At 36.2% G+C, this 23,656-nt stretch overlaps 1 protein-coding gene across 2 annotated transcripts in view; it reads left to right on the forward strand.

The window, feature by feature from the left end:
- The first annotated feature begins 12,871 nt into the window (after window positions 1-12,871).
- Window positions 12,872-23,656, forward strand: part of LOC149538513 (F-box/RNI-like superfamily protein) — a 237,747-nt gene continuing 226,962 nt past the window's right edge. The window contains exon 1 of one of the 2 annotated variants that reach the window (XM_089799835.1): window positions 12,872-13,181. The gene's annotated coding sequence lies outside the window, so the exon portion shown is untranslated. The remainder of the gene's footprint in view (window positions 13,182-23,656) is intronic. The other variant, XM_089799836.1, reaches the window with a different exon arrangement.

The raw sequence follows: 23,656 nt of genomic DNA on the forward strand, positions 1-23,656 counted from the left end.
CAAAATGATATTTTTGAAGTTTTCAAAATCAAATAAAAACACACTAGAATGACATAATTAAGATGATTAATGATTACTTTAAATGGAAACGGTCATATGTCTTTGTATGTGCTTTTTTATGATCAATCCCTAAAAATGATTTTCAAATAATGCATATAAAAAATATATAAATGCAAGTGTATCCAACTTGTCTTGGATGTAGTGTAATGAGGCGTTTGAAAGACAAATTATGGGTAGTTTTTGTAGTTTAATTTTTTTTGTACATTTCTATATTTTAATATCTAGCATGTCCATAAAATTTATGTTTGGTGTTTCCACAAAAAAAAATTTGATGTACTTTTTAAATTTGGCTTTTATGTTGTCACAAATGTTTTGATGAAGTAGAAAATTAATCATTAATCTATTTTTTTAGGAAAATCCTTTTTCCAAAATTTTAACTTCTTTTATTTTCCACTTATCCATTCTAAATGTTGTCGTTCATTTCTCTCCATTCGAATTCTTTAATTTTTCACTAATATTTCAATTATTATTTCTCAAACTGTAAAAAAATGATTTATTTTTCACTATGTATGCTATGTTTTAGCTTTAGTTTTTTAGTTTCTAAAAATTATTGTTGAAAATTGTAAACAATTTTGGAGGCTAAAATTCATGATTCAACTGGATAAAAATAGAAGCATAAAAATGATTAAACTATTTCATAGTTTTACTATTATTGACAATTTCATATATGTGCAGTGCAATACTGGTTAGCTAGGTGATTAATATAAAAAGGAATTGACAATTGTTTTGGGGGGTATTCATACCCATGCATGACTTGAATAATCAAGGAATTAGTGACTTTTGTGGACTAACTTGCAGGGTTATTCTACAAGATACTTTGTCAAGCTAGGGCCTAAATCTAGGGAGTTCTCCATGGCATCAAAAGAAGTTGTATGTTCTCCTTTCTATTCTAAAGGTTTTTGATGGATTATGGTTATTTTCTTTATTAGAACACAATTTTATTAGATAAAAATGTTTTGGTTCCTATTGAACAACCAATAAAAACAACATTTTAGTTTTAGCGAGAGTTGAGACTTAAGTGATTATGTTGTGACAATGAATATCAAATATCAGTATAATTTGTCATAGCTTTCATTGACATCTATTTTTTACTTTAAATTTTTTGTCATTAATTTTAAAATATTTTACATATTTAAAAATTGTATAACCATCATATATTATTTACTTCACGAGTGTTGCTCCTCACAAAATGCATTGAATCTATCTAATATAAATTCACCACCTCTATCTAATATTAAACATTTTATCTTCAAACCTGATTTAGTCTCAACTTTTTCTTTCTAGATCAAATTCTCTTTAACAAATGCAACCCACATCATCCTAGAATTTTTATCAACAAAAGAATATGAAGTATTCTCAACATAGCATGACCTTGTCTTTGTTGGAATACAAAGATCTATAGGAACTAGATCCAACCTTCCTTTAAAACTGTAAGTATGTTCTAAAAAATAGTCCTTCTCTTCTTTCCCATGACACATTCTTTACACATCATATTAGTAGGAGTTACTATCCGAGGTAAATCTATGAGTGCATTAGAATTATTGATCTTCACCATGTTATCAAAATTTACATGACAAAATCTCTTATGCAATAGTCAAATATTATCTATATTCAAAATTTAAAAAACTCACTTCTAATGGATTCAACTGGAATACATCACCTCTTGTATTTGTACTTGATGTGATCATGTTTCCTAATTGACCTATGCTTGTACATTTTTCATCTTTGAATTGTAGATGATACCCCTTATCAACAAGTTGCCCAATACTCAACAAGTTATGTTTTAGCCTACAAATAAATAACTAGTCACTAGTATTGATTGTATCATCAATATTTATACACCCTTTTCCTTTAATCAAACAAGGTGTATTGTCCCTAAATCTGATGAGAAAACCATCTTATTCATTAAGTTGCAAAAAAATATCTTTATCAGTTTTCATATGATAAGAACATCCACTATCCATAAACCCTTCTAAATTATTATATATATGTGAAACTAAATCTCTTTCTTCATTAATTGAATTTTCATCTTTAATAACAAAAAAGCTAATTTCTTCACTCTTCTCAGATTCATTATCAGAACCATCCTCACTAGTATAATAACACTTCTTAGGATATTTTGACTTTTACATGGTTTAGCATTATACTTAGGAACTCTAGTAGGGCATATAGAAGAAAAATGACCTATCTTATTACATGAAAAATATATCATAGGCAACTTGCCTTCATATTTCACTTTACCTTTGTGTTCTCTCTTAGTGATCGATGCTTCATGTTCACCTGATTTCCTTTCTTCCTCTTCTAGCTTTTCCCAATCCACCACATATTCTCCAGTATATATGAGATTACTACTTGTACTATTTCTCATGCTCTTTTTTAGTATCCTTTTATCCTTATGAATAGTAGCTTTAAATGCACATTCAACTTTAAGTAAAGCATCTTTTAATCTAGAAGTTTCAAAAGCAAACAACTCACCATTAAAAATTTCTCGTGTGAAATTATTTGTGAATGATAGAACCTCTTCAATTTCCAAAACTTTGTTCTCATATGTTGGTGTCAAGGATCTTAAGATCTTTCCATTGATCTCATCTTTTGTGACAACTCCTTCTCAAATCCAAATTCCAATAACAATCTCTGTTATCCTCTCAACACATGGTCTGATTGTATCATCTTCTTGCTTCTTTATGTTTTCCATCTTCTCTTTTGAACTTTGTAACCTAACCTTTTTGGTGTATTTATCTTCTTCATATACTATTTCTAACCTCTCTAAGATCTCATTTGCATAATTAAGCTCCTTAACCTCTATAAACTCTACCTTTGATAAAATCTAATTGAAGCTTCTATAACCACCATATTGTAAGTAATTTTCTTCCTATTAACCTCTGTAATGGATTACTACTCTTCTATGTTGATGTCTTCCTTTTTCTTTGCAACCAATCAATATTCAACCCCTAAACATATCAAATGATTCTTGATCTTGTTCTTCTAGTTGTCATAGTTTACACGATCAAACTTAGGACTATCTTTAATCTAGCTCCCCATTCTATATATCCTCAAGTGATTAAGAGTTATTCATAAAGAGGACCATGAGCTCTAATACCAATTGTTAGGAATACAAATCTTCACAACACAACTAAGATGGGGTGGGGAGAATAAGTTGTGTGTGTTGGAAATTTGTTTAGCGCTCCCCTTAGGATTCGTGACAAAGGCTTAACTGCCTCCTGCATACTATAAGTTGAGTGGTTGTATCGAGCATTGAGAGATTGGCCTTTTGGTGCAAGGACAACTCCACAAGTGGTATCAGAGCTTGGTCATAGGTTTGAATCCTTAGACCCTTTGGTAACACTAAGAGTGAGATTGTTGGAAATTTGTTCAATGCTCCTCTCGAGATTTGTGACAAGGTCTTAATCACCTCCTTTGTACTATAAGTTGAGTGGTTGTATTAGGCATTGAGAGATTAGCCTTTTGGTGCAATGACAACCCCACTCTAACAGTGTCCTACACTCACAAACTTTAAACATTTTTTTAACCAAATCACTAATGAAATATATAGTAATGCAAAATAGTATGAACAAGACATAAGACAATACCATAAGATATTATTTTTGTTCTTGAGGAAAACACTATTAAGGAAAAATCCCTAGTGGGGACGATACCCACAAGACCATACACTATTATGCAAATGTCCCTATTAGGAGTACACACAAGATGAAAGGTTAAATCTTCCTTTGATGGCATGAATGAATGAAAACTAAATTACCTTAATAGTTTAGATTAAGTGATTAAGAAATAATCATAGATTTCACTCATACATCTATTAAAGCATCTGACCAACCTTCAACTTTGCTATGATATCCAACATCAAGGCTCACAACTTATTATCCACATCAAGATTCCATACAATAAAGGGATTGCTTTTCTCTATACAAGTTACAAACAAGCAACTAGGTCAGTTTGTTAGGACTTCCCCAATGCACAATTAACTAAACTAACCAATGCTAAGGTACACACGATACCCATTACAAATATATTACAAATACAATTATCAAAACATGTTTCAAGATCCATGATTGATGTTCATCAATCCATAACACATACTATACCATCTAGTTGGCTCCCAAAATTAATTATCCAAATGCTACATAAAAGAAACCAACACAATATGAACCAAATAAACCAAAAATTTTGAAGCATGCACTAGAACAAGTCTCCTACCATTCCTTATGCTCACATACAATGATTCCTACTTCCCAACAACTTATACCTAAAATACAATAACTACCTCTCGTATAATTACATGTTACTGGTTTGTAACCAATCTTCACCAAATCAACTTTAACACTCTTAGATCAATACATAAAGAACTATGACCATAGACATAATGTCTACACTCACTCTAAACCATAAATCTAGGCTTTCATACTCAGGAATTTTGTACATTGTCTATATTATCCTATTAAATTGGCTTTAACACATAGAATCATAGTTTGTCTATCTCATCTCTGAACCTTATGAACATTTATTGACACCAATGACAAAACCTGCATGTCAACACCTATCTAACAACAATTCCAACTTAACAATCTACTTTATTGTTAATAGTCTCCCTAATACTCAACACCTAAGACTTGTTGGGTTTGTTAATGATGAGTGTTTTGGGTGTGCTCTCCAAACACAATTATAAATCCCACAAAGATTGAATGAGAATACAACTAGATGTAACCATATGATGAATATTGAATGACTCAAGAAGTAGTTATGAATCATCTACTCTCAAACATTTAGTGAAAATGGATGAAGTAGATAAATGAATCTATGAGTAACTAGTGGAGAATCTAACCACCAGGCTAGATGAGTATTAACTATAAAGTGACGTAAAATCTATCAAGACAAGTTTAGCACATGAAAATCTTTAAAACACTCTAAAATATCTAAATGCTTTAAGATGAAAGTACTAACATAATTCTAATGCAAAAGTGGGAGATTATTTGCTTGAGATAAGGGCTCTATTTATAGAGTTTTTGGAGGCCTTGAGGATATGGAATCTATGTGGCATCCACATAGATTTCACAAGAGAGAGACATAATCCATGCAATGTCCAAGTTTGCTCACACATGTGTGAGAAACATGGGATGTGATGGGTCAATGCATACTCTAGTACACATGTGTAAGTGTGTGTAAAAGGAAAAGTTCAATTAACACTTTTAGAAAGTGTAAGGGCTCCTTATTGAGGGAAATAAGGTAAGTGATTTGAAAAGTCAAAATTTGGAAATTTTCTCATACACGTGCAAGCAAATAATTACGAATAATAGTTGTAGCAAGTAGGAAATTAGCCCAATTAACCTTAGTTAATTAGTGGATAGATATATTAACTTTAAAGTGATGGGTAGAGGGAAGGATCTTGCTCGATATTATAATTAAAATAAATAGGATTTAGGTTAATCAAGTTTAGTAGATATTAAGCAAGTGGAGGGAATACATAATTAAGATTTATTTAAATGGGGATTTATGGAGGGACACGTATTAAATTGAATTTAATACACTAGGGGAAGTATTTAAATTTGATCTAAATATATTGGGAAAGGAAGACATTCAATTAAATAAATTTCATTAAATATGTAGTTGAATATAACAAATATAATCGATTTCTTAACTATAACGCTACAAGAGGTATTAAATAAATTAGTACAAGTGCAAAGGGATAATTTTGGGTGTCTATTATAGTTTCAAAATTTCAATAGTATCAAGGTAGTTGATGAACGATATAAATAAGTACACTCAAAGGGTGACTAAAAATCTAAAAAAGTAAAAAACAAATGTAATGTTCTTGAGGATTCTAAATAAAATTATTCTAGTTTTTGTATTCTTGTATATTTGGTCACAAAGATAGGGAGGAATTTTCAAGAACTCCACTGGTAGTTGGAAAATAATAGTGAAAATGTTAGAGGTGATGCTTAAGTATTACTACAGTTAAGTACCATTCCACTCAACATCAACACCATTCATAATTCATTGAAAATAAAAATTATATTTTTTGAAGTACTTTGTCATGTGATGTAAAATAGTTTGTTGAGAAGAAGATATAATTATTTTTAATTAAATCTTATAGTCCATATTATTTGCATGTAGCGTGAAGCTTACTTGCAGTTCTAATTTACAAGCTATGGGATCTATAATAGATAATCCTAGGTTGTTAAATATTTAATGCGAAGAAAGACCTCCTAATGGAGGCATAATATAATTGATGATGAAATATTAAGAAATATTTTCATGCTTGTGTTTTAAATGTGTGTTTGATAAATGCCTTAGTTTCTCTCTTTCTTCCCCAATTCACATATTGTGTTTTAAAATTCTACACAAAATAAGAGTCGAATTAATTAATAAGGAAAGAGTGAATGTATGCACATAAGTTATTAAGATGTTTGAATTATGGATCATATTATTTTCACCAACACACCAAATTTCCTACAAACTTATGTCATGACCCAATTCTAGATTCTACTCCAAACACTCTAGTTTCTTTTTTTCTTTGTACTTTGTTTTTAGAAGGTGTCCTAAGATATACATTTGTTTTAACATAGAAGGATACATTAAAAATAAACCATTGATGTCACTAGAAATCAAAATTTATTGATTTGTCTTCCTCATTTATAGTCATGTATTCATTTATTTGTATGTAGATGGTCATCAACATGTATAGTTCCACAAGATGTTTCCAAACCTAAATCAAGTATACCATGTGTCACACTCTTTATCCAATAGATGAAAGTTTTGTCTTCATCATGGAAACCTTCAAGACTCTCCTTGATGTCACCACCATGTACCATATATTATAGAAGTAGAAAAATAATTACAACATAACACACACACACACACACACACACACACACAAGATGGTACATTATTGGAGGTGTTACAATAATACTCCCATAATTTCCACAATAAGAGATATAAAACCACAAACATGAAGAAATTTAATCACTCCCATATCTCTAAAATCTGTCAACCAATAAATTTGTACGCTACCACCAATCAAAATAAAATCATCAATACTCAACCTCTAAGAGTCAATCAAAAGGATATGAATATACCAACATATCCAAATCATCACAAAGACCAAGATATATTTTGCAATCATGCATCTCATCTCTATGATCTAACTATAATAACTATCTCTCTTTTGAGTATAAATAATGAGAAGATGAACTACCCTTAAAAACATATTTACAATGTAATGTTCCCGACGACACTCCTGAGAGTAAGTACTTGATGGAAACCACCCAAGGGAAACTACCTAAGGGAAAATCACCTGAGGGAAACCACCCAAGGGACAAGTGCTTGAGGGCAACCAATTGAGGGAAACCACTTTAGGAAAAAGTTCGTAAGGGAAAAAAGATGCATAGGAGGGAACCTGAGGCCGTGCTAAAGGGAGCCCGAGGCCGTGTCAGAGGGAGCCGAGGCTATGTTAGAGGGAGCTCGAGGTCGTGTTGGAAGGAGCTGAAGGAAAAGGAAAGGGAGGTGAAGGCCATGAGGAAATTAGCTACTCAATGCCAGATATTCACCAAATATCAAAAGTAAGCCACATACAGAGATGTAATAAATTGTAATAGGTTGTAGACAACTCTCAATATTGTATTGCAGACAAAGATGGCACTCAAACTTGCCAGATCCAAACAAGCAGTATAGAGAATAGAATAGGGTGGGGTTGAATACCACCAAATTTGTAAAAGCCAAATAGGGAAGATCTTTTACCTCTAAAATGGTGAACATCAGAGAATCCCAACGGGAATTCATAGTACAAAAGAAATAATCCAAATTGCATACCAACTACTACGTACATGTCGTGCTTAAATACCCTTCAAAGGAACTTCCCAAGGGTTTACAGAGATAGCTAAAGGCTACACCTATAGAAAAATTAAATAAAAATGGGTTCGAGATATACTAAATCAATCAGAACCACAAACACAAATATTATTAACTTAGGCCTCATATTAATTAATTAAAGTAAATAATTAAAGGTCTTTTTATTATATTATTTAAATTCTGGAACCAATTAATTAATTAATTAAATTTAATTATTCTATTAAAATTTGGGGACATGACAAATCCTCGATGCCCAAATATTGATTGCCTTCAAGCAATCTGTCATCAGGCAAAACACCAATAGCTCCAAGGTCCCAAATCAAATGCGCAAGCAAGACAAGTGAAATGACATCAATCCTCTGCAACACCATATTGCCATCAAACTTTTGCCGTGCCACTTTGATATAAATATTGTTGTATCTTGAGTCACTAGGATCCCAAACCAAACATGCAGGTGAAATGAGTGAATTATCATCAAACCTCCCTTGCACTACACTATCATTAAACATCCATTGCGCCACTTTGATATAAACATTGTCGTAACCTTTAGCAGGATCCCAATGACACAAATTGATGAAATCTTTCACATCATTATGTTCAAAAATCTCTTTGGGTATAGTCATGCACACAAACATTGATGCTAGCACAAACTTAGTTATTGATGCAATCACAATGACTGCTATTATATTCCTGATAGATGAAACCTTGATGAAGAGAGCTTCGGTGAGGTGAATGTCAATGAAGGGGGGCTTGACTATGAGTATCTTGGCAATAGGAGCTTCAATGAAGGGTGTCATGATGATAGGAGCCTCAACAAAGAGTACCTTAGTGAAGGGAACCTTGATGGAGAGTAATTCAATGAAGGGAGCTATGACCATGAGTACCTCGGCAAAGGGAGCCTTGGCAGACAAAACCTCAACGAAGAGTACATCTGTGGCAAACAAAATTTTAGTTGTAGATAAAACCTCAATGACACACAAAACCCCACTTGAAGACTCAGTGATGGATAGAGACTTGACTGTGAGCAATATCTCAATGATAAAAAATGTAGCTATTGTGATGGACGTAGCCAAAATGACGAACACACAATGATGATAGAGACAACCATGATAGACACAACTACGATGACATATACAAAGTCAATGACAGATAAAGACTTGACGTTGATGACGAACACAATGATGCTGACAGATGCAACAATAGTGACATACATGATGATGGAATTGGCAATATATATGGTGGCGGTGACAACAACAAACACAATGAAGATGAAAGACATGGCGACAACGATGATGACGAACATTGCAACGGACAGGGTGACAATGATGACAATGGACACAATGACGATGACAGATATGGCGATGGTGACAACAAAAGACACAAAGACAATGATAGACACAAACTTGAGAATGGACATAGACTCGATGTCAATGATGGACACAATAGTGATGGACACGAACTCGATGATGGACATAAACTCAACATCGGTGACAGACATGACAATAACAGACACAACTATGGTGACAAACAAGAACTCAATGACAGACATAGACTTGGCATCAGTGGCGGACATGATGGTGACATATACAATGATAGTAATAGACATGAACTCAATGGAGACAAACTTGGCATTAGTGATGGATGTGACAATGAGAGACACAATGATGGTGACAGAAACAAACTCGACGATGGACATTAACTTGATGTCAGTGATAGGCACGATGGTGAAAGACGCAATAATGGTGACAGACATGATGACAGGCATGGTGATGGTGATGAAAACATACACAACTATGGTGATAGAGATGGTAACAGACACAAACTCAACGATGGACATGGACTCGACGTCAGTGATGGACATGACAGTGACAAACACAATGATGATAAAGGACATGACAACGAGCACCGTGATGGTGATGAAAACATACACAACTATGGTGACAAACACAACGATGGTGATGACAATAAACACGACTATGGTGATAGATACAACTATAGTGACAAATAAAACTATAGTGACAAACATACAACATCAACAACAAACCAAACCATGATGATGGACATAGCTTCGGCAATAGACACACAACCTCAACAACTGATAGAACTTCCTCGACAGATAGTGCCTTTGTGACCACCACAACCTTAGGCACAACTTCAGTGATAGGCACAACTTGATCTGTCTATGTCTTCACAAGATCCATGCAAGAAACATCTTTTTTTTTGGTGTTCTCCCCATGGTGTAGTCGAAAGATTCAGAAAATCCTCCTGAAGCAGCTCGGTAATCATGTCTGCATTCTCCTCACGTAAAGCATCACCCTTAGCATTGTCATCCATTTTCTTCCACTTGTGCAAATGAGATATTAGTTTTTCTTCACAATGCTTGAAAACATTGCTGACCAATCTATATGCTGCTATAGAGGGGATACATTCTAGATTACAAACAACCCATAACCTATATGTGATGGGTTAGGATATTTCATCCATCACTTCAATGCACGAGAACCATAAGGCTCTCTATAGCAACTTAAATATTATTATCATGATCTTCCTTAATAGTGACCAAGAAGTGATGAAACATATCATAGACCAAATTTTGCAATTCAAGATCTATGAGGAGGTTACTTACTTTGACATTTGCACAATTCCCCAATATTGTAGATCTCCTATAAAAAGGCTCACTATTGAAGTCATCAAGACTCTGGAAGTTGTCAACTATCAAATGCAATATCTCTATCATGGTGTTATTATCATATAGTGCTTTAGGAGCCGAAATTCTCAACACCTCACTAAGACATGTTGTAACTACCAATCTTTTATCCTTGTCATGGTGTTTCAAAAACTCGGGTTGACTTAAGACATTCTTAATCAGCGAGAGGATTCTCTATATAAATCTTGAAATTAATTGGTTCACCTGACACAAACTAACCTCCAATATATCTAATGGAAGATCAACACCCTTGTTGAGCTCTTTACCAATCCTTTGTAGTGTCTTCAACCACCACTCTTCATCATTGTTTGAAGCCATAGTGTAATCCAAATACCAAAGTCTCTCAATCATCCTAGCAGGTTGGCAAGATCACCAGCTCTAATACCACTGTAATGTTCCCGATGACACACCTGAGAGTAAGTACTTGATGGAAACCACCCAAGGGAAAACCACCCAAGGGACAAGTGCTTGAGGGAAACCACTTTAGGGACAAGTGCTTGAGGAAAAAAAGTCGTGTGGGAGGGAGCCTGAGGTTGTGCCAAAGAGAGCTCAAGGTTGCATCGGAGGGAGCCAAGGTCGTGCTGGAGGGAGCTTGAGGCTGTGTCGGAGGGAGTTGAGGCCATGCTAGAGGGAGCCTGAGGCCCTACCAGAGGGAGTCAAGGCTACACCGGAGGGAGCTCGAGGCTACATTAGAGGGAATTGAGGCCGCGCAGGAGGGAGCTCAAGGCCGTGCTAGAGGGAGCCCAAGGTCGCATCAGAGGGAGTCGAGGCCATGCCAGAGGGAGCCCAAAGCTGCACCAGAGGGAGCTCGAGGCCACATCAGAGGGAGCTGAAGACGAAGGAAAGGGAGGTGAAGGCTACGGGTAAAGTAGCTACTTAATGCCATATATTCACCAAATACCAAAAGTAAGCCACATACACAGATGTAATAAATTGTAGACAACTCTCAATATTGTATTGCAGATAAAGATGACACTCAGACTTGCTAGATCCAAACAAGTAGTATAGAGAATAGAATAGGGTGGGGTTGAATACCACTAAAACTGTAAAAGCCAAAAAAGGAAGATCTTTCACTTTTGAAATGGCGAACAATAGAGAATCCCAATAAGAATTCACAATACAAAAGAAATAATCCAAATCACATACCAACTACTACCTACATGCTGTGCTTAAATACCCTTTGGAGGAACTTCTCGAGGGTTTACAAAGATAGCAGATGGCTACATCTATGGAATAATTAAATAAAAATGGGTCCGAGATATACTAAATCAATTGAAACCACAAATACAAATATTATTAACTTGGGCCCCATATTAATTAATTAAAGTAACTAATTAAATGTCCTTTTAATATATTATTTAAATTATGAGACCAATTATTTAATTAATTTAATTAAATTATTCCATTAAAGTTTGAGGACATGACAAATCCTCGCTGCCCAAAGATTGCTTGTCCTCAAGCAATCCATCATCAGACGAAACACCAACAGCTCTAGGGTCCCAAATCAAATACATAGGCAAGACAAGTGAAATGACATCAATCCTCTGTAACACCATATTGTCATCAAGCTTTTGCTGTGCCACTTTGATATAAATATTGTTGTATCCTGAATCACCAGGATCCCAAACTAAATATGCAGGTGAAATGAGTGAATTGTCATCAAACCTCCCTTGCACCACATTGTCGTTAAGCATCCACTACGCCACTCTGATATAAACATTATTGTAATCTTCATTAGGATCTCAATGACACAAATTGATGAAATCTTTCACATCATTATGTTAAAAAATCTCTTTGAGTATAGTCATGCACACAGGCTATAAATATAATATGTATCAATATTTTTAAATTTTCAATATTAATAAATAATGAAGTAAAAATAATATTTTAAAGAAATATTAAAAGTTTAATCAATTATTTATTGTTTACATATTTGCTTATTATTATTATTTTCAAATCAAATTATAAGACATTTTGAAATCTTGACTTTCAAAAAGATTATAAAAAATATTAGAAATCTACAAACATTTTTTTAATTTTTGGAGGTGAAAACATAAGCAACTAATAATTAGAATTTGAGATAAAACTAAATAGAGAGGACTAATAATTAAAATAACTAAATTTAAATTTTCATTCACTATGAGAAATCAAAGATTTTGAGATTTCATTTAAAAAATAAAAAATAAAATTCAACAAGTTTTCTAATGTTTTTCAATATAAAAAAAAAGTTTTTATGAAAACAGATCTAGAAACTTTTTATTATATTCTACTTCTGCATAATTTAATCGAGAAAACGAGGAAACTGGTCGATACTTATTGCAAGGATACCACGCAGATGGGACCGCCTTACAATTTCATCACATTGGATTTCATGAGACCAAGAACAATCCAATAATCTGCCACTCAAATGTCAATTATTTTGCTCGTTTATTCTCACTGAACATTAAGCGATCAAGGTTTTCATAATCACGAAGCAACTCCAATTCTGCACTGCCCACAGATCTCACAAGCTGCTACCTAGGAGAAGAACAGAATAATTGCAAAAACATTGGTTAGTGACTTTGGTTATCGAGCATATTTTCCGGTTGAGTTTTTTTTTTTGAATGAATTTTTTCTTTTCTCCTCATTCAAAATCATTTTAATCGTTCATATCTTCATCATCTCCCCCCAATTTTCCTGATTTAGATTCAATTATGCTTTAATATATTTGGCGGTGAGTTATCTGAGCTTGAATTTTAATTCTCTGGACTCTTTATCGACACTCAGTATTTAAACACGACCCAATTCGAGTTCTTACCTGCGTCTCACGCACAAAAAATAAGTTAGGGGTGTGTAATTTAAGGCAGCGATTGTTCTGAGACCTTTTTTTCGCTGTCGTTATTTAGACAGACATCAAAATGTAAGCAATTTCGAAACCTTGATTAGGCCGTATGGAAACAATTTTTGCACTTCTATGCGAGGCTTGCATATAAAATAGAAACATATTTTGCTCTCGTTTTTGTACCCCGAAGTCCTTTTCTAAATTATTGTCAATGTGGGGTAAATTCACACACTCATTGAAAGATTGAAAACCAACACTCTTTAGGTTTAAAAAGTGCTGGTAATGGTTATCTTAGTAGGATGCCTAGTTGTTCTTATGTTTTTGATGTGCTAAGCTGGGTAGGGGGTGTTTCTGTTGGTTTGATAATCTGCTAGCTGTCGGCCAGCTTGACTTTTTGTAAGGGCCAGCCCCCATGTTTTGGCTGCTTAATATTTCAAAAACCTCTAAGATGTTGTCCCTAATTAATTAAGTAATTATTTTGATAAACAAAATAATTCCTTAATACAAAATACTCAATTACATATCTTTTTCCCTATTCTGTCTGCTCAATATTGCCACTGTAAAACCGAAATATCTGTCTGTATTGTGCGTACAGAGCTGCCCTCTTGCACACATCATCCTTACATGTACTACTTCCATGTAAGTGCGCACGTGCTGATCTGCTCTCAGTGAAGTTCGCCAACCAAAATTATTCTTTTGCTGACAGGAAAACTGAATGATACTTGGACAATTTTCTAAGTTAACATCCCAAAACTTTATCCTTAAGATCTGCTCACTTCATATTGAATACATGTTGCCATAAATGACAACATCATACTGAGTAACCTAGCCAAATTGCCAACATAGCCTCCAAGGAAAAACTATGAAAAAGCTATTTTATTCTTTTTGTTGACAAAACTTGACTCCCAAGTCTTGATAGAAAGTTGTCAAATAAGTTTTTTAATCTTTTGATTTCAGCCTCTTAAAAGTAGGATAAAGCAATGGCACCAAATAATTAATAAAAATAATTATTAAGGTGATGACTCAAAGGTTGAGATACCTTAATCCCAACATTCTCCCACTTGTTGAAGTCTTGTTAAAGTTCACTTGAAGCGTCAAGATTTGCATTGCTAAGCGCCACTTGATAAAAAAAACACATCATCACTTCCATCCATGAAATCACAGAGATCCCAAAATATGCTCTTGTGTTCCATCAAGACACTTGAAACAACATCCAAGATGTCCAGCATCTCATGCAACAATCCCTATCATCCTCCAACATGCCACCTGTGGAAGAAAGGAAATAAGCGAAGGTGTTATGTGCCACTCCATAGAACACAGGCATAAGATCCGAGTGACATAAAAGCTACATGATACTACCACCACTCCCCTATGCTCATGAGCTATACAAAAGCTTCAACAACATCATCTTCAAAGCTTGTACCAAAACACAAGTGTGAAGTAATCCTCTAGAAACAAAATAAAACACCAGTTGGAACAACAATCAAAACTGACTGCTCCCATCCAACTGATAGACCCACATGAGTGAAAATTACATCCATAACAAATATTAATGTATCCAATCACTCATACTTTGAAGGTATACAACATCAACAAACTCACACCACCAATATAACCAACCCATAAAGTCTAACCTTTAGCTCCATGTGCAAACCGATTGATGAAGCACAAACACATATAGGAACTCTCACTGCATGGGTAATGTCGAATCTGAGAGAAAAGTCATACCAAGTTTACCAATCACAACAAATTGAAAATTTAGCCATGTAATACCAAGGACTGTGCACAAAGATGCACAAATCCTACAACAGACTGCTGCAAGAAACTTCTCTCTCAACTAATCTCCACATCTCTCCCATGTTCTCCACATTTGACAAAAGAATATGGGAACATCCATGCAGCACCACACAGAACCTTACATTCAATGTCAAGTGAATCCAAACATATAAAAAGATCACTCCAACTAAAGAGAGAAACCACAAACCATAAACATGAAGCACATCCTTTTACAAATACTTCTAAATGTTAGCTGTGCCAAGAATGATCCCCTTAACAATTCCAAGAGAAAATCCACAACAAAATCCAAATTTGTTCAACCCTAAGAGATCAAACTTAACATAATATGTATCTACATGGATGTAAGTCTTTAAAAGAAGATTGAACTACTCCATTTTCCATTTCAATAAATCAGCTCAATACCATCTCCTATGATCATCATAAATGAAAATACTCTTGAAGCAGATGACCATGCTATCCATCTCTCACAATGAATCCCTCTAGAACCATCTGACTATAGCTCAAGATCCTTGAATATGAAAGAAACACATAAAGCAATTGTAAATGATGGGCAATATCTCTCAAGTGATAAACTGCCGAGTAGACCAAGAGTGGGAATGAGAATGCTCCTCCAAGATATGCAATTCATTATGACTCATCGAAGAGCAATCTCCTTGGAGGTCTTGGTTGAACTCATGTACTACCAAGGTGTAGGCTCCTCGAACTTCCCTCTGAAATCTCATCAAGAGTAACCATCTTAACAACATGTATCTCATCTCAAGAGAATTCCACCCTCACGTAAGTCTTTATGTATCCATTCATGCCAAACTCCAAATGCATCACTACACTCCCACGAAGCTTCTTAGCCATATGACCAAAGAACTCAATACAAGGAGAACTCACTTGACCAAAGCTCCAATGAATTGAATTAGGAATCTGTTGTGACATCATTTTTCATCCATCCCTTACTAGGAGATCACATGCTCCAAGTGAAGATACCATGGTCTCAAGAGCAATGTAGCATGCCAAAACTCTAATGCACAATCAAGAGCATGCCATGACATAACACCAACATGCCTTGAACCAATATCACTTGTCAAGTACCACCAACAACTCAGCTGAGGAATCTGAGAGTCCTTTATGGCTCTACGATGTTACCTATGCTCCACGGAGTTTCCAGGATGGGGACGTTTTAGGGGACGGGGACATGTTTCCAATATGGGTACGGGTCGAAGCCAAAATTTAGGGGACGGAACCTCACGAGACGACAATTAAAAACATAGGGGATTTTTTTATATATAGAGACAAAATTCAAATATGCATACCATAACATTGATAAACCATAAAAAAAAAATTATCAAATGACAAATACTAAGTACTTAAATTATCAAATGACAAACCATAAACCATAAACCATTCACCATAGATATTTTAGAAGATCAAAACATGGAAAATTATCAAATGACAAATACTAAGTACTTAAATTATAACAATATCACATACATATAGAACAAAAATCAAAATGCCTAAAGGTTCCAAGTATTATGCAAAAATCATAATAAAATAAAGAGAAGTCCAACTAAAATAGTAAGTAGTAAATACTAAATACAATCTTTCTTCATTGTTGTTGCTGCTTTATGCTTTTTTCCTTCCTCTTAGCAAGTATGTCAAATCTAAAAAGGAGTAGAAGATTAACTTGAACAAATTTCCACAATCATTCGTAGTAGGATGCATATTCTAGATTCGATTGTGTGCCATGTTTTTGCATCAACGTTTCGGATCACACTCAGTGATCCGAAATCAAGATGAGAAGAGTTAGAGGAGAGAAATGATCAGCTGTAGACCAATAAGAACAAAAAACAAAAATTGAGAAAACTGGGGTGTGGGCAGAAAAGGGGGCACAAGGATCAAGGCATCAAGGTCAACTAAGATAAAGAAAGTGACAGGTATCAAGTTTTTTAATATTAAAAGAAGTATAAACATATTAGTATGAGTATGCATCCAAAATATGCATCCTACTATGAATAGAAGAGTTAGTGTTTTAGTGGACTAAATATGGTTTGCATATTTTGTTGTCTTTAAGACAACTAGGGGTCCGCAGGGGTAGCAAATTCTTTTTAAAATTGATTTTTTGAGGGTGTTTTGCCTTTACTTGATTGGCTGGAAAAAGGGGACGAACAGCAGTTTTGGGGATGTTTCCGAATTTGGCAAAAAAGGGACGGCTCTAGGGATGGCAAAAAAAGTTGTTCCCGCGTCCTCGTTTCATCCTCGGGACGAGTACAACCCTAAAATCATAGGGGACACGTCCCCGTGGAACACAGGATGTTACACATTCTCAAATAGTGTACATGCAAAGGTGAAGGAACCCTTTTGCAACAATAGGATCTAACGATGCTTCCAACCATCAGATGATGAAAATCATCCATCACTACGTGATGAATATGTAATCATCACTAAAGCTCCCACTAAATTGTGATATCAAGCTCTTAGAGCACATTACACACCATCTCCCTATTGGATTAACTGCCAGTGTTCCCCTTCGGGATTCGTGACATAGCTTAACTGCCTCCTATGTTCTATAAGACTAGTGGTTGTATTAGGCATTGACAAGTCGATCTTTTGGTGCAACGAAAACCTTAGCTTGCAACAAGTGGTATCAGAGTTTGGTCACAGGTTTGAATCTCCCTGGGTAATGTTGAGGAGGGGATTGTTGGACTAACCACCAATGTTCCCCTTTGCGATTCGTGAAATGGCTTAACCGCGTTCTGTGTTCTATAAGCTAGTGGTTTAATTGGACATTGATAGGTCAACCTTTTGGTGCAAAAACAATCCTAGCTTGTAACACTCCTAAACTTGAAAATCATCTAGGTCCATGCACATATAAGATTATTGCTAATTACACCAAGTGAAACCAAGATTCCAAACCAAGGAAATGCACCATGCCATAGTACCACATAACCATACAAGTACTCACTCATCATCCATCCTCTCATCTCAAAGCAACCACACCAATGCACAAGTGACCACAAACAAGACCAGCTAACAAGTCTGCGCCAACATTGAATCAAATCTTGTGGATATGGCAATCCACATTTGAGTCATCGCACTGCAACTGAATAGGTGATCAATCCACACAATTGCATACCTTGTAGATCCAAACATTGCAACATGCAAACCCACTACGACATCAGTGACCAGCAAAGTGAGATCTTAAAGTGAACAGTTATGCAGACAAGATGACTTGAGCACCAGATAAGATAAGATAATAGTATTAATGTTCAACAAAAGGCCACAAAAGGTTTATGACACTGAGAGCTTACTACAAAAACAAGATCAAGCATAGATCTAATTTACCAATCAAGTCCACATTGAGCACCATAGTACAAGAATTCATCAAGCATTGCCGCAGAAATATTGAGTGACTGATCATGTACCAACATCCCCATTCAAAGAAAGCATCACACCTCCTCTCACCAAGCACAAAACATGTATACAGAATTACAACTATCTCCTATTGTGATGCAGGAGCATCTAGTGGTGTAAGGGCAATCCTGTATCACCCAAAAATATGCTTAGTGTTAGTTTCTGTATAAAGTGTTTTCATTTCTGGATACCCATTGGGGTCAAATAAAGATTCCAACTCTCATAGTTCCACTATTGGTTTTCTGGGTTAGAGTTTTTGAGCACCTTGGGATACGTGTCAATGTAGAAAATGGGTTATTTTGTAATTGAGCCATAATTATGATGAGTTAGAGGGTGTAAGTTGGAGGGATGATTATATTTATAATTTAAAACACTCCAAAAAAAGAATCAGGTCAAAAGGCTTTACTGTTTGAAAGTTATTGCAGTTTTAAGTTGCTTGGAGACCTCTTAAGAGTGCTTCCAAGTCAGATTTGAGGCATTAAACAACCTCGTACGGGCCTGATAAAATGGGGGACGAGCAAAGCTGGTCCATAGGGCTATAGAGCGCTTTAAGAGCTTTTCGAAAATGTAAACGGTTTGTCAATCGGAGTCCTGGATCAAAAGTTATGCCTCTCGAAAGTTGGACTATCATTTTTGGATTCTTCTAATTTTACACTGGCTTCTAATGTGATTTTTAGAACCTTCTCTTTTGGCAATGGATTCCAAATGGCATATTCTAGAATGTATTCCTAACCCAAAACCTAATTGGGGTTTATTTAAGAGCATTTTTGGCATTGTAAAGGCAGTTCTTGGTGGAGTTTGAGAGAAGGTACTGTGAGGAGGATTTTTCTCCAGGATCTGACCATTGTAATCCCATAGGGCATGTATTTGGGTCTGTTTACATGTACTAAATGTAGTAGCATATTTTACTGATAATAGTATTCCCCTTTTCCCCTGTTGCATTCATTCTGGTTGTGGTTTGTGTCTTAATCAAGTGGTATCAAAGCAGGTTTTCCTGAGTGTGTAGACAGAGTGCCGACTGTGAGGTAGTTTGCACTAGGACTGTGTGGTTGTGGGTTTGAGACAAGAAGATGCCTCCATGAAGGGAGCGTGGTGGAAGGGCCGGAGTTATTACTCCTGAGGTTAGAGCCCTCCAAAGACAAGTCCAAGCATTGCAGGAGGAGATTCGTAGAGGGATGAATGTTGCCGCAGGCGATGAAAGTGAGGAAGAAAATGAAGAAGGAAATATTAGGCCAGAAGGGGAAGGAGACGGAGAAGTCCTAAACCAGACAGAGGAGAGGCTTTTTAGGGCCATTGCTAAGCTTGGAAAAAGACCTAAAATTGATGTGGGTATGTTTCTGGAAAGTCCAAACCTGGATGAGATGATCGACTGGATCAATGAACTAGAGGAATATTTTGAGTATGAGGATATCGGGGACCCAGATAGGGTTTAGTTTGCGAAGGCCAGAATGAAAGCCCATGCCAAAATCTGGTGGCAAGGGGTTAAGCTAGAAAGAAATAGAAGAGGAAAGGAGAAAATCACAAGATGGGATCGCATGGTGGACAAACTAAAGAAGCAGTGCATTCTTGTTGATTATGAGCTTGATTTGTTCAAGAAAATGCAAGGGTCAAAGCAAGTAGGAAAATTTGTCCAGGAATATACAGAGGAATTTTATCGAGTTCTTATTAGGGCAGGGCATGCAGAAGCAAACAAGGAGAAGGTTGCCCATTACCTTAGTGGGTTAAGACCTAGCATTCAGGAGGAGTTAAGTTTGGTTAGAATGACTAACATTGAAGAGGCATACCAGTTTGCCCTGCGAGTTGAGGAGAAGCTAAACAAAAGGTTTGATGGAAGGCAAAGAGGGCACGGTCAAGGCGGAAGGGGTAGTGGCAGGTCATTCGGAGGTCGAAATGAGAACCAGAGGAAAAATGAAGATGTGGGTACTAGCTGAAACCAGAGGAACGAGGGTTTCAACTGCTCTTGTGATCAGAACTTTGGAGATCAGAGAGGAAGAGGTAGAGGACGTGGACAAGGTTCCAGAAGAGGAGGCTTCCGTGGTACCTGTTTTCATTGCAACAAAGAAGGTCATCGTGCCTTTGAATACCCTCAACGCCAAGGAAGGACAGATAGGAGAGCTGATGGACAAGCAAGAGTTGCTAATGTGGATGAGGATGCATAGTCTTTAGATTTAGAGGATGCAAAAAGAGGAGAGGTTCTAGTAAATGAAAGAGTCTTACTAAGCGGTGAGACTAAACTTGGACAAAGGAGGAGTTTGTTTTGTACCAGGTGCAAGTGTGAGGGTAAATGTTGTGATGTGATTGTTGATGGTGGAGCACTGACAACTTGGTGTCAGAAGAAATGGTTTCAAAGCTAAAGCTCAAGAGGGAGAAACACCTCCAACCCTATCGGATTGCTTGGTTGAGGAATGATCATAAGGTTCTGGTTAGTAAACAATGTCTGGTGAAGTTCAAGATTGGGAGTTACCATGATGAGGTTCTCTATGACATCATTCCAATGGATGTCTGCCATTTATTGTTGGGAAGGCTGTGGCAGTTTGATAGGCATGCTATACATAATGGTCATGCAAATACATACTCTCTGACAAAGGATGGAGTTCACCACAAACTGAAGCCCTTGATAAAGGAAGGTGAAAAGGTATGCAGTAGTGCTAGGGTATGTCTTGTTGATGGAAGAATTTTTTTGGATGGCATGAAACATCAACGTATGTGTTATGCTTTGATTCCTAAAAAAGATAAGGAAGGAAGTAGTGAAATTCCACTTGAAGTTTTAGGCCTATTGAGTATGGAGATGTCATCTCTGATAATGTTCTAGAAGGGTTGCCACCAGTAAGGCAAATCAGTCATCAAATAGATTTAATTCTTGGAGTTAGTTTGCCTAACAAGGCTGCTCATAGGATGACTCCTACTGAAACTGAGGAGCTAAATAGACAAGTTCAAGAGCTGTTGAGGAAAGATTTGATTCGGGAGAGCCTGAGTCCATGTGCAGTACTTGCAGTGCTGGCACCAAAGAAGGATGGAGAGTGGAGAATGTGTACAGACTCTCGGGCTATAAATAGAATAACCATCAAGTATCAGTTCCCTTTGCCAAGAATGGATGATCTTATGGATTGTTTGAGTGGAGTTCAGTACTTCACAAAGATAGATCTCAAGAGTGGCTATCGCCAGATACGGATACGAGAGGGAGATGAGTGGAAGACTGCATTCAAGACCAAGGAGGGTCTATATGAGTGGTTAGTCATGCCCTTTGGACTGACCAACGTGCCAAGCACCTTCATGCGGCTTATGAATGAGGTACTAAAGAAATTCTTGGGAAATTTTTTTATTGTCTATCTAGATGATATTTTAATTTTCAGCAAGTCTTTGGATGAACATTTATTGCACATTCGTAGTGTCCTTGAAAGGTTGAAGGAAGAGAAATTGTTGATTAATTTGAAGAAGTGTAGCTTCATCAAAAAGGAGTTAGTCTATTTGGAGTTTGTTGTATCAGCTGAGGGTCTCAAAATGGATCTAGAGAAGGTAAAGGCCATCCTGGAATGGCCTACTCCAAGTTCTGCTACTGAGGTGAGGTCATTCCATGGTCTGGTTAGTTTTTACAGGAGGTTCATTAGAAATTTCAGCGGCATATGTGCACCCTTGATTGAAACAATGAGGGGGGATAGAAGAGAGTTCAAGTGGACTACAGGAGCTGCAAGGAGTTTTGAATTGTTGAAGAAGAAGGTAACAGAGCAACCTATGTTGGCACTTCCTGATTTCAATAAAGTGTTCCAAGTGGATTGCGATGCTAGTGGCAGTGTTATTAGGGCTGTATTGAGCCAAGAAGGTAAGCCTATTGCCTATTTTAGTGAAAAACTGAATGATGCAAAGAAGTATTTTGTTTATGATTAGAAGTTCTATGCAATAGTTCAAGCCTTAAAGAAATGGAGGCATTATTTATTCCCAAAAGAATTTGTCTTGTATACTGATCATCAGGCATTGCAGTACCTAAATAGCCAGGGTAAATTGAATCAGAGACATTTGAAATGCGTAGAGTTCATGCAAAGCTATAAATTTGTGTTGAAACATAGAAGTGGAAGGTCTAATAGGGTAGCAGATGCATTGAGTAGGAGACATTTGTTCTTGACAGTAATGCAGGTTGAAGTGGTTGGGTTTGATGAACTCAAGAATTTGTACCCTGAGGATCTTGATTTTGCTGAAGCATGGAAGGTTTGTAAAGAACCTGTTACTCTAGACAGGACCAGGTGGCTAGATTATTTGATTTAGGATGGTATGTTGTTCAAGGGCATTCAATTATGTATTTCAAGGAGTTCAATGAGGGAGAACTTGATCAAGGAGAAACACAGTGGAGGAATGGCAAGACACTTTGGTCAGGATAAGACTTGCCATTATTAGAGAACATTATTTTTGGCCTCAATTGTCACAGGATGTGAAGAAGTTTGTGCAGAGTTGTCAAGTATGTCAAGCAGCCAAAGTATTTAGTCACAATACTGGACTTTATCAGCCATTGCCTGTTCTATCGAAGCCTTGGGAGGACATAAGTATGGATTTTGTTGGATTGCCGAGGACACAAAGGGGTAATGACTCAGTATTTGTGGTGGTTGATAGGTTCTCCAAGATGGCGCATTTCATTCCATGCCACAAGACTCATGATGCAGTACATATTGCAGATTTGTTTTCCAGAGAAGTGGTGAGACTACATGGTCTCCCAAAGAGTATTGTTTCTGATAGAGATACTAAATTTGTGGGGTATTTCTGGAGGAGTTTGTGGAAGAAATTGAGGACGAAATTGAAGTTTAGTTCTACGCATCATCCCCAGACTGACGGACAAACAGATGTGGTGAATAGAAGTCTGGGCAATTTGCTGAGGTGTTTAGTGGGAGATAAGCCCAAGGGATGGGATTTAATTCTACCACAAGCAGAATTTGCTTACAATAATTCTGTAAACAGGAGTACTGGTAGATCACCATTCCAAATTGTGTATGGGAATAGTCCAAGGACTGCACCTGAGC

This window comes from Cupressus sempervirens, chromosome 9, assembly GCF_028749045.1.
Source record: "Cupressus sempervirens isolate cs-2001-9-10 chromosome 9, ASM2874904v1, whole genome shotgun sequence".
NCBI classification, from domain to species: Eukaryota; Viridiplantae; Streptophyta; class Pinopsida; order Cupressales; family Cupressaceae; genus Cupressus; species Cupressus sempervirens.